The following is a 10,643-nucleotide window of genomic DNA, read 5'->3' on the forward strand; positions in this document are numbered from 1 at the left end:
GGAGCACCTCGCCGCTCCCCTCGGTCCCGTTCCAGCGCTCCGGGAGCGGCAAACTGGGTTCGGGAACCGCGGGGGGGCGAGGGCTCTGCGCCGCACTCGCCGCTTCATGGTCTCGGTGCGCGGCAGTCATCTCATGAACGCGCTGCCGCAGGAAGCGAACCTCCTGCGACAGACTTCCAAAAAGATTCTCCTGCCGCGCTATTCGATCGCATAAGCAGCGAGGTTGTGAAGCGCGTAGTTGGGGCTCTGTCATTCTGTAACGCGAACCGGGACCAGAACGAGAGAGACGTGTAGGAGGAAACGAGAGACCTCAGTGCGGTGGGACGCAGGGAGGCAGGTAAGTTCCTCCACGTTAATCTGCGAACGGGGACGGCGCAAGCCGCAACACCACACTGATGTTGTCGTTCGCGTATTAAGACACGATACAGGGCAGGACAGGGCGACAGGAAGGAGTTCGAGGGTCAGGAGAACAGAGAGGACAGGTACGGTCTTACTGGGAGCGGGTTTTCGGAGCCGAGTCGAATGGCGTGCGTCATTCAATGACTGAGCAATTTGCAGCTGCTCTCCAGCCTAATATATAGGAGTCACGTTACCTCGTTTCCGTGTTACTCCCGGTCACATGACGAAATCATGTGACAGTATTAAGTTTGCAGTGTATATGATATAGTTATAATGCTTTATTTTCTTGACTCCTCCTGCCATCTTAAATGTCCTCTTCTTGGTATTCAGCCAAGATCGAGTTACCAGCCTGGCACCTGTATTCCCCGTATTCAGTCGAAGAGCTGTAGCCTGACTGGATCGTTATCTTGACTGGAAGCTTCACATCCACCTCTTTTCTCACAACATTCACAGTGAGCTTGGTGTGTGGACGGATGGTGGCTGGTAGGGAGATCTTCACACCCTTCTTTTCCGTCTTGGTGTTGCTGCTCCCCTTCTCCACAGTGAAAGTGTTACTCACAGACACATTGACTTCTTACTTCACTAAACCAATATCAAACCCAAATGACATTCCCACACTTATCTGTGTAGCATTGCTGAAGTTGAAGCTCTCAGTAACAGAACCTTCATACTCCCAACTGAGCTTAGAGGAGAAGGTCTGCTCACGTTTTCCACAATTCAAACAACAGATGGAGTCAATGACGACTGATTTGGTGTTTTCCTCCTTTTTGTCCCAGAGGAGCTCTGCTCTTATCTTTGGTCTCCCAGGTTTAATGGGACGAACCCAAGACACTTGGGACGTAGTTGTCCAACTCTGGCCACAATTGAACCTCCACCTCTGTTTAAATGCTCATAGAGGACACATGCTCCTCTGTCCACTCGGCAGGAAGAAATCATATCATTGAAACTGCCAAAACATATGTTGGTCTCGCAGTTGAGGGTAATACTCTTACCCCCATAGTGTGGATGTTCATACAACATTATCTGAGGATTTGTCAGATTCTCTTTCACTTTTTCCATTGAAGAAATGGCATCATGCCACTCCACTGTTGGATATTCACCCTCCTCATAGAAGATGTATTCACCCCGATAGACCGGCTTAGGCCTGTAAAGTTAAGATTCTCGTACACAAAGATCTTGTTTACAGGATTTGAAGCCATTCCTGTACTCCTGAAGGTTGTGCAAGAGATGAGAGCAAAAGTATGTGTGTGAAGAATTCCTGCTTTTTTCATGAATTTTGAATAAAGCAAAGAAAACTTTAAGGGATCACTTTTGGGATCCAAGGGTTGCTACAGCAGCCTTGGACTCGCCAGGTTTTAATCACCCCAACTTGCTGCTCGATGGAACTCTTTATATGTTGGTTTTCTCCTTCACACTTTTGTCCTGCATTTTTGATGTCTCACTGTCCATGATGCTTTTCTGTTTCAGTGTTCGTTTGCTTTCTTTGTTTTCAGTTTATTCGCACTTAAATCACAATTTTCTTTGTCAGGCATTTGCACCTTCTTCACACGCCATGGCATAGTTATTAGACAAAAGATTAAATATACCAAAAGCACCAAAGACAGAACATAGGGAGTTTTTTGTAATTGTAAAACATGGCATTCATGTTCGGCAAGCATATAGATTTGGAAAACTAACAAGTCTGGAAATCATTTATGCATATCCCAATTTTAGTATCATGGTTCTGCCACGGCAACAGGTGGCATGCAGGGTCCCCGCAGACTGCGTGCTGCTGCAGCAGCCGCAGAGAAACACAAATAAGAATGGGGCGTTATAAATTGTGCTTGGTGGCCCCATTCATTTTTGAGGTCCAGGCTCCTGCCTGGTGTCATGTTTGCACTCTGCATGTAATAAATGTGAAAAAATTACAAACATCTTCTGGCGCATCCTTAGCAAGCTTTAAATACATAGAAAACTAAATTGTCATGTACAGACAGAAGGCCAGGAGAGAACTCTGAGGTCTCTGACTTGAGGCTTTTCCCCCATATTTTAAAAGTGCATAACTTCATTGTGGTGAAGATACAATTTTCCATTTAAAATTTAAAATCCTTAAAAATGAAGAATGGTCATACTGCTTTCCCACTTCAAGCACTGCCTTTTACTGCCATCTTCTGGTTCCTGTTTGACGTTTTTTAACATGGAATAATCAGGCTGTACTTGCTGAATAAGAGATTTTTGTGCGATTTCTAAATCATTGCAAAATCACTGTTGATGTCAACTAGGTCTTCTAGTATTCTGCTATATTTCGCTATCATGAGAGAAGGACTGAGGACCCCAAATCTCAAAAGAGATTTGATGAAACACATGGGCTAACAGGCTGACAATCGCAGTTTACCTGAAGATTGACCAGGATGTGAGCCCCAGCAAGTTCTTAATAGGCTGTGTGAAGGTGCAGGGCACTGCAGAGGCTGATTTTAAGTGAAGTGAAAGTGAAGTGATTGTCATTGTGATACACAGCACACAGTGCACAAAAGATAGTGCAAGTACTGAGAGATAATAATAAACCATTTGGCTAATTATAAATGCAAAAAAACGTTAAATGTAAGCATACATTCAATGTTTTATTTTTTAATACATTCTGACAGGTTGTGATTTCAGTTTTAAGCAGCTGTAAATGTCAATTCCACAATTAATACAGAAAATGTGTAATTGCTCTCGCTTTTTCATAAACCTTTTATGATGTGAAACATCATAGAAAATTCAAAAATTGCAAGACAAGAGAAAGAGAAGCAGTTTGCCGTAATTGCTGTATTGTGTCTGCTGAATTCAATTAAATGCAAGCAGGTGAAGCAGGTCGATCAGGACAACAGAAGAAACAGGTGGGGAAGTTAATCACAAAAGGAGACTATGATGCCACCTTGTGGGCCAGAAGTTGGTCTCTATGCCTATTCCCACAACTTGAAGCAATGGCTCATAATATAGACAGAAAACCATACAAGAAGTATCTGCAATATATGACATGAAATTCATTAATAAATCATGACCACGTCAGAGAAGTGTAATTTATGAATTAATATTTTTTTCTCAAAATATTTCGCCTCATTTGGTCAAGAGAGGTTTATCAATAACACAATATACACAGTATATATTGTCCGTTTCTGCCATCCTCTGGCTGTACCACATAGCTCTGCATGATAGACTCTGGCTATGTGTCCTGGCCCCCTAAAACAATAACATGCGACACTCACATTTGTGGTGACATTTCTTTGTGCTGGTGGGGCCGCAGGTGGGGGAAGCAGGAGGGGAAGCCTCCTGCAGGAGGGGGGTTGAGAGCCAGTAGTGAAAAACTATGGTATTGAATCTAATTGTAACATAATTCAATCAGGTAAGGTTTGAGCATGTCATGGATGTAGGTATTTTTTTATTTTACAAATGACACTTATGTAAATGGCAATAAATGTCTAATGCCGTTTTCATACAGTGCTCTTTTTCATTTGATGTCTCTTCAGCCAACAGAAAGAAGGCAGACGCTCGCCAGACTGGGGGAGGCCCTGCGCCACCACCACTCACAAATGCTGAGGAGATGGCCCTGAGTCTGAACTCTGGAAGGCCAGTGGCTGAGGGAATTCCTGTAGGGTGTTCATCAGAGCCAGTCACTCCCCAGGACACAAATGTAAGAGGGCTGCACACACCCACACCCATACACACACACACACACACATATATAAAATGTACTTATTTTCTTTCATTTTTGGATTGGTCTCAAAAGATTCTGATGGCAATGTCTGCCTTTTGCGGATCCTCCTGTCTTAACAGAAACCCAGGCAGTTGTAAGTGTCCTAATTTCTGGTGTATTGAGTTGGGTACGTAATATTATAAAGTGTGCTAAACCAAATGCTCATCTTCTCAGGATGTAGGGGATGAGGACACCATTTCTGCTGATCCAGAGAGCACAGTTCAGTGATGTACCGTAAACGCCAGAGTTTAATTAAATGGAAGTCATGTACAACATAATGTAACCCTAATCTACTGTATTTTCAGTTACCAGTAAAGAAGTTATATAGAATGCATCTGCTTAAACAAATAGAAAAAAACAATCGACAGGTCCTAAAATCGAGATTCTGAAACACAAGCTACAGTTAAGGTGTGTATTGTGATTAGTGGATTATATAAAAGTTTGGAAAGAATATAGAATTTTAACAGTTGCTTTTTAATTTGTAGGGAATAAAGACCAAATAAATTGTTGTGACCTATTTTTTCTTTAATTTTCTTTTTTGTGGTGGTGGCTGAATTAATCAGAGAATGAATAGTTGCTTATACGGTCTTGGACCACGCTTCTATCCTGGAAATCTGCAGTGTGGATGGGGTCTTCCCCTGGGTCATGTATGTGTAGGGCAGGCTGTTGTTCCCCTTTAAAAATGGCAATATTATGGAGAACTACACATGCCACATTGATGCCGCAGGCCCTCTCAGGGGTGACCCTGAGGTGACGTAGGCACTGGCACTGCCTCTAGTTTTACTATGTGCCACACTGAATCAATGCTGTGGTGCTTGTTCAGGCTCTGGGTAAGGGGTTACCAGTGTAGGCTGGCATGGGTTGCCCCTATCCCCCAGTAGAAAGCAGTCAACTGCTTTAAAAGCAGCTGTAAAAAAAGTTTACATTGGTTTAGTGCTGCATTGAAGTGCCCAAGTGTGTAATGCATACATTTACTTACCACTGCTTAGGGTAGACTCACAATATATATTCGTGAGTCATTAACAGAGCCGATCCACTTGGCCTCAATATTGGTGATAATATGTGCAGCATCACATATGATCTTCACAGTGGAAAGAATAAGATATGAGATATAGTATTGCTATATGGTATTTCACCATTCTAAACTGCATGTAACTCAGTGTACCTCCACATTAATACTGTGGATTGACTTTCTGTTAACATAGTATGCCTCATTTTCACTTGGTGCAAAGATAGGAAAGATATGCGTGCCATCAATGCATCCAACCACATTGGGAAATCCTGAAGGTAATTTTGAATATTAGGTTACTTTCAGAGGGCACAGCAAAATTTCATTAACTGAACATATATATTTTTTCATATTAAAAACATTTGAACACTACAGACCAGCAATTCTGTAAAATTCCTCTTTGATGACTCCCAGGGGTTTGTGGCCAGGAAACACTACACAAATGTGCAGCGTTTCAGAGCGAAGCACACTTTCTGTACAGCTCTGCATACAGTGGCCTTACTAATATGCTCCGCATACCCGATATTCTACAGTAAGCTTCCATTAGTTTAGAGAATAAAACAGGTTCCTGACCAGGTTAGGTTCACAGAGTAAGTTACCACGGTAACTGACTCTGGGTAAAAGTTACCTCTCTTTCAGAAACAGGCTTGACTTACCCTGCTTTCTCGAGTTTGACAAACCTGCCACTTCTGAAACGGAAAAAACCAGAGTTTCTCTCATTTCAGGCTTAACATTTTTCACTTGTAACCTCCTTTCTGAAACAGGCCCCTGGTGTGTTAAACCACTGGTGACTCATTTTAAATGAAAACGAGGCTTTTCTTTCTTTTAGTTGTTTTAGTCACTGAGTTCTGAGAAAAACCTGAACTCTTCTGAAATTTGTGAAGACAATAATGCTTCTGATGTCTAAAAAGAGAACACATTCCAGAAATTAGATGTTTGTTTTCATTTCTTTAATCTGTATATACATATGTGTTATTTTATTCCATAATATATCACTCTGATCTCATGATTCTCATAGGTATTGCAAATCTGCTTATCCAGAATATACATAATTATTGTGTATTGTCTGTTCATAGTCTCCCTTTGATATCTCCTGTTATGGGAGATCACTGCTGATCAACTTGTGTGGTTGTCTGCATGAATAGAGTTTTTTTTATGCTGGATGCCTCTCCTGATGCAGCCCTCCCTGTTTACCGTGGCCTCGGACCAGCATGAACAAATGCACAGTAACAGGCATCCCCAGTGGCATGTGATTGCATGTGGATAAAATAATTGTTTTGCTGGACCTTAGTTAATGCATAACTACAAGAAATTAACATTTGATGCATCAAAGAAAAAATGCTTAGTTTAATAATGCTAATCATTTAATAATAATTGCCACAATGACAATCACTTCACTTGTACTAATAAATTTAGGTTAACATATAGGAAAAATCACACCAGCTTTATGTAAATCACAAGAGGTACACCAATATATAAAGACTGACAGACTTACATTTTAAGCATTTTAGTTATGGAAAAATGAAATCAAGAAATGCTCTATAGGTTATGGCGTATAAGATTACAAAGTAAAAATTAAGTTTATTATTAGTAAGTAGTATTTAGTTTGCTGTCTATATGATATGGTTATAATTCTTTTTTTTTTTTTTTTTACTTAAGCCTTAAATGTCCTCTTCTTGGTATTCAGCCAAGATCGAGTTTCCAGCCTGGCACCTGTATTCCCCGTATTCAGTCGAAGAGCTATAGCCTGACTGGATCGTTATCTTGACTGGAACCTTCACATCAACCTCTTTTCTCACTACATTCACAGTGAGCTTGGTGTGTGGATGAATGGTGGCTGGTATGGAGATCTTCACACCCTTCTTTTCCGTCTTGGTGTTGCTGCTCCCCTTCTCCACAGTGAAAGTGTTACTCACAGACACATTGACCTCTGATTTCACTATACCAATATCAAACCCAAATGACATCCCCACACTTATCTGTGTAGCATTGCTGAAGTTGAAGCTCTCGGTGACAGAACCTTCATACTCCCGACTGAGCTCAGAGGAGAAGGTCTGCTCATGTTTTCCACGATTCACACCACATATGGAGTCAATGACGACTGATTTGGTGTTTTCTTCTTTCTTGTCCCAGATGAGCTCTGCTGTTATCTTGGGTCTCCCAGGTTTAAGAGGACGAACCCAAGACACTTGGTTGTCAATCCAGCCTATGCTTGGAAATTTTCTTCCAGCTCTGACCAGAATTGAACGACCACCTCTGTTTGGATGCTCATAGAGGACCCATGCTCCTCTGTCCACTCGGCAGGAAGAAATCATATCATTGAAACTGCCAAAACATAAGTTGGTCTCACAGTTGAGGGTAATGCTCCTACCCCCATAGTTTGATTCTCATACAGTGTGATCTGAGGATTTGTCAGATCTTCTTTCACCTGTTCCAGTGAAGAAATTGCATCATGCCACACCACTGATCGACATTCACCCTCCTCAAAGTAGAACATGGCACCCTGACAGTGGGGGTGTTCGTATAACACCCATGGCTGCCCTATGACCTTCACAGAGGAGATACAGTCATTAAAACTAACATCCCGAAGGTCTGGACAATACTCAGTGAACTCCCGGCTCACTCCTTGAAAGTCAGGATGCTCGTACACAAAAATCTGTTTACAGGATTGAAGCCATTCCCGTACTCCTGAAGGTTTGTGCAAGAGGTGAGAGCAAAAGTGTGTGTGTGAAGAATTCCTGCTGTATTTGTAGTGATCTTAGAGTGGGCTGAACTGCACAGAGCCAATCATCTTGTTTAGGAGGGTCTACCAGGTGTGCATTTTTTTCTGCACATTTCCTGATCAAAGCTGATGCCTTAGCTGCTCATAAAATTCAAAAGATATTTGTTTATACTATTAATATCTTTTTATTTCATATCTCGAGTTTGGTGGGTCCACCTGAGGTGGGCTATTTAACATCAGGTCTTTTCTAGTAGCAAGGCTAGTCCCAAGGCACAGTGCACAAAAGATAGTGCAGCAAATATTTTTTGACGGAGATGTTTTGAGAGATAATAGTAACCATTTGTCTAATATAAAATGCAAAAATGTTAAATGTAAGCATACATTCAATGTTTTATTTTTTAATAAATTCTGACAGGTTGTGATTTCAGTTTTAGCAGCTGTAAATGTCAATTCCACAATTAACACAGAAAATGTGTAATTGCTCTCGCTTTTTCAAAAACCTTTATGATATGAAACATCATAGAAAATTCAAAAATTGCATGACAAGAGAAAGAGAAGCAGTTTGCCGTAATTTGCTGTATTGTGTCTGCTGAATTCAATTAAATGCAAGCAGGTGAAGCAGGTCGATCAGGACACAGAAGAAACAGGTGGGGAAGTTAATCACAAAAATGAGACTGTAATGCCACCTTGTGGGCCAGAAGTTGTCTCTATGCCTATTCCCACAACTTGAAGCAATGGCTCATAATATAGACAGAAAACCTACAAGAAGTATCTGCAATATTATGACATGAAATTCATTAATAAATCATTGACACGTCAGAGAAGTGTAATTTATGAATTAATATTTTTTCTCAAAATATTTCGCCTCATTTTAAACAGTACTGTGCAAATTTGTCACTTGTTCAAGAGAGGTTTATCAATAACACAATATACACAGTATATATTGTCCGTTTCTGCCATCCTCTGGCTGTACCACATAGCACTGCATAATAGACTCTGGCTATGTGTCCTGGCCCCCTAAAACAATAACATGCGACACTCACATTTGTGGTGACATTTCTTTGTGCTGGTGGGGCCGCAGGTGGGGAAGCAGGAGGGGAAGCCTCCTGCAGGAGGGGGGTTGAGAGCCAGTAGTGAAAAACTATGGTATTGAATCTAATTGTAACATAATTCAATCAGGTAAGGTTTGAGCATGTCATGGATGTAGGTATTTTTTTATTTTACAAATGACACTTATGTAAATGGCAATAAATGTCTAATGCCGTTTTCATACAGTGCTCTTTTTCATTTGATGTCTCTTCAGCCAACAGAAAGAAGGCAGACGCTCGCCAGACTGGGGGAGGCCCTGCGCCACCACCACTCACAAATGCTGAGGAGATGGCCCTGAGTCTGAACTCTGGAAGGCCAGTGGCTGAGGGAATTCCTGTAGGGTGTTCATCAGAGCCAGTCACTCCCCAGGACACAAATGTAAGAGGGCTGCACACACCCACACCCATACACACACACACACACACATATATAAAATGTACTTATTTTCTTTCATTTTTGGATTGGTCTCAAAAGATTCTGATGGCAATGTCTGCCTTTTGCGGATCCTCCTGTCTTAACAGAAACCCAGGCAGTTGTAAGTGTCCTAATTTCTGGTGTATTGAGTTGGGTACGTAATATTATAAAGTGTGCTAAACCAAATGCTCATCTTCTCAGGATGTAGGGGATGAGGACACCATTTCTGCTGATCCAGAGAGCACAGTTCAGTGATGTACCGTAAACGCCAGAGTTTAATTAAATGGAAGTCATGTACAACATAATGTAACCCTAATCTACTGTATTTTCAGTTACCAGTAAAGAAGTTATATAGAATGCATCTGCTTAAACAAATAGAAAAAAACAATCGACAGGTCCTAAAATCGAGATTCTGAAACACAAGCTACAGTTAAGGTGTGTATTGTGATTAGTGGATTATATAAAAGTTTGGAAAGAATATAGAATTTTAACAGTTGCTTTTTAATTTGTAGGGAATAAAGACCAAATAAATTGTTGTGACCTATTTTTTCTTTAATTTTCTTTTTTGTGGTGGTGGCTGAATTAATCAGAGAATGAATAGTTGCTTATACGGTCTTGGACCACGCTTCTATCCTGGAAATCTGCAGTGTGGATGGGGTCTTCCCCTGGGTCATGTATGTGTAGGGCAGGCTGTTGTTCCCCTTTAAAAATGGCAATATTATGGAGAACTACACATGCCACATTGATGCCGCAGGCCCTCTCAGGGGTGACCCTGAGGTGACGTAGGCACTGGCACTGCCTCTAGTTTTACTATGTGCCACACTGAATCAATGCTGTGGTGCTTGTTCAGGCTCTGGGTAAGGGGTTACCAGTGTAGGCTGGCATGGGTTGCCCCTATCCCCCAGTAGAAAGCAGTCAACTGCTTTAAAAGCAGCTGTAAAAAAAGTTTACATTGGTTTAGTGCTGCATTGAAGTGCCCAAGTGTGTAATGCATACATTTACTTACCACTGCTTAGGGTAGACTCACAATATATATTCGTGAGTCATTAACAGAGCCGATCCACTTGGCCTCAATATTGGTGATAATATGTGCAGCATCACATATGATCTTCACAGTGGAAAGAATAAGATATGAGATATAGTATTGCTATATGGTATTTCACCATTCTAAACTGCATGTAACTCAGTGTACCTCCACATTAATACTGTGGATTGACTTTCTGTTAACATAGTATGCCTCATTTTCACTTGGTGCAAAGATAGGAAAGATATGCGTGCCATCAATGCATCCAACC

At 41.3% G+C, this 10,643-nt stretch overlaps 2 long non-coding RNA genes and 1 pseudogene across 2 annotated transcripts; 2 read left to right on the forward strand and 1 right to left on the reverse strand.

Moving 5' to 3' along the window:
- Nucleotides 1-281: 281 nt before the first annotated feature.
- On the forward strand, nucleotides 282-4,477 carry LOC114778003 (uncharacterized). The gene is made up of 4 exons (XR_003746171.1): nucleotides 282-337; nucleotides 3,888-4,051; nucleotides 4,148-4,208; nucleotides 4,289-4,477. It is a non-coding gene; the product is annotated as an uncharacterized LOC114778003 (long non-coding RNA).
- Nucleotides 4,478-6,446: 1,969 nt separating this feature from the next.
- Nucleotides 6,447-8,833, reverse strand: LOC114778002 (epidermal differentiation-specific protein-like; annotated as a pseudogene).
- A 271-nt stretch (nucleotides 8,834-9,104) lies between these two features.
- On the forward strand, nucleotides 9,105-9,738 carry LOC114778004 (uncharacterized). Its single transcript, XR_003746172.1, has 3 exons — nucleotides 9,105-9,312; nucleotides 9,409-9,469; nucleotides 9,550-9,738. It is a non-coding gene; the product is annotated as an uncharacterized LOC114778004 (long non-coding RNA).
- Nucleotides 9,739-10,643: the final 905 nt, after the last annotated feature.

Source organism: Denticeps clupeoides, unplaced genomic scaffold (genome assembly GCF_900700375.1).
Source record: "Denticeps clupeoides unplaced genomic scaffold, fDenClu1.1, whole genome shotgun sequence".
Taxonomy (NCBI): Eukaryota; Metazoa; Chordata; class Actinopteri; order Clupeiformes; family Denticipitidae; genus Denticeps; species Denticeps clupeoides.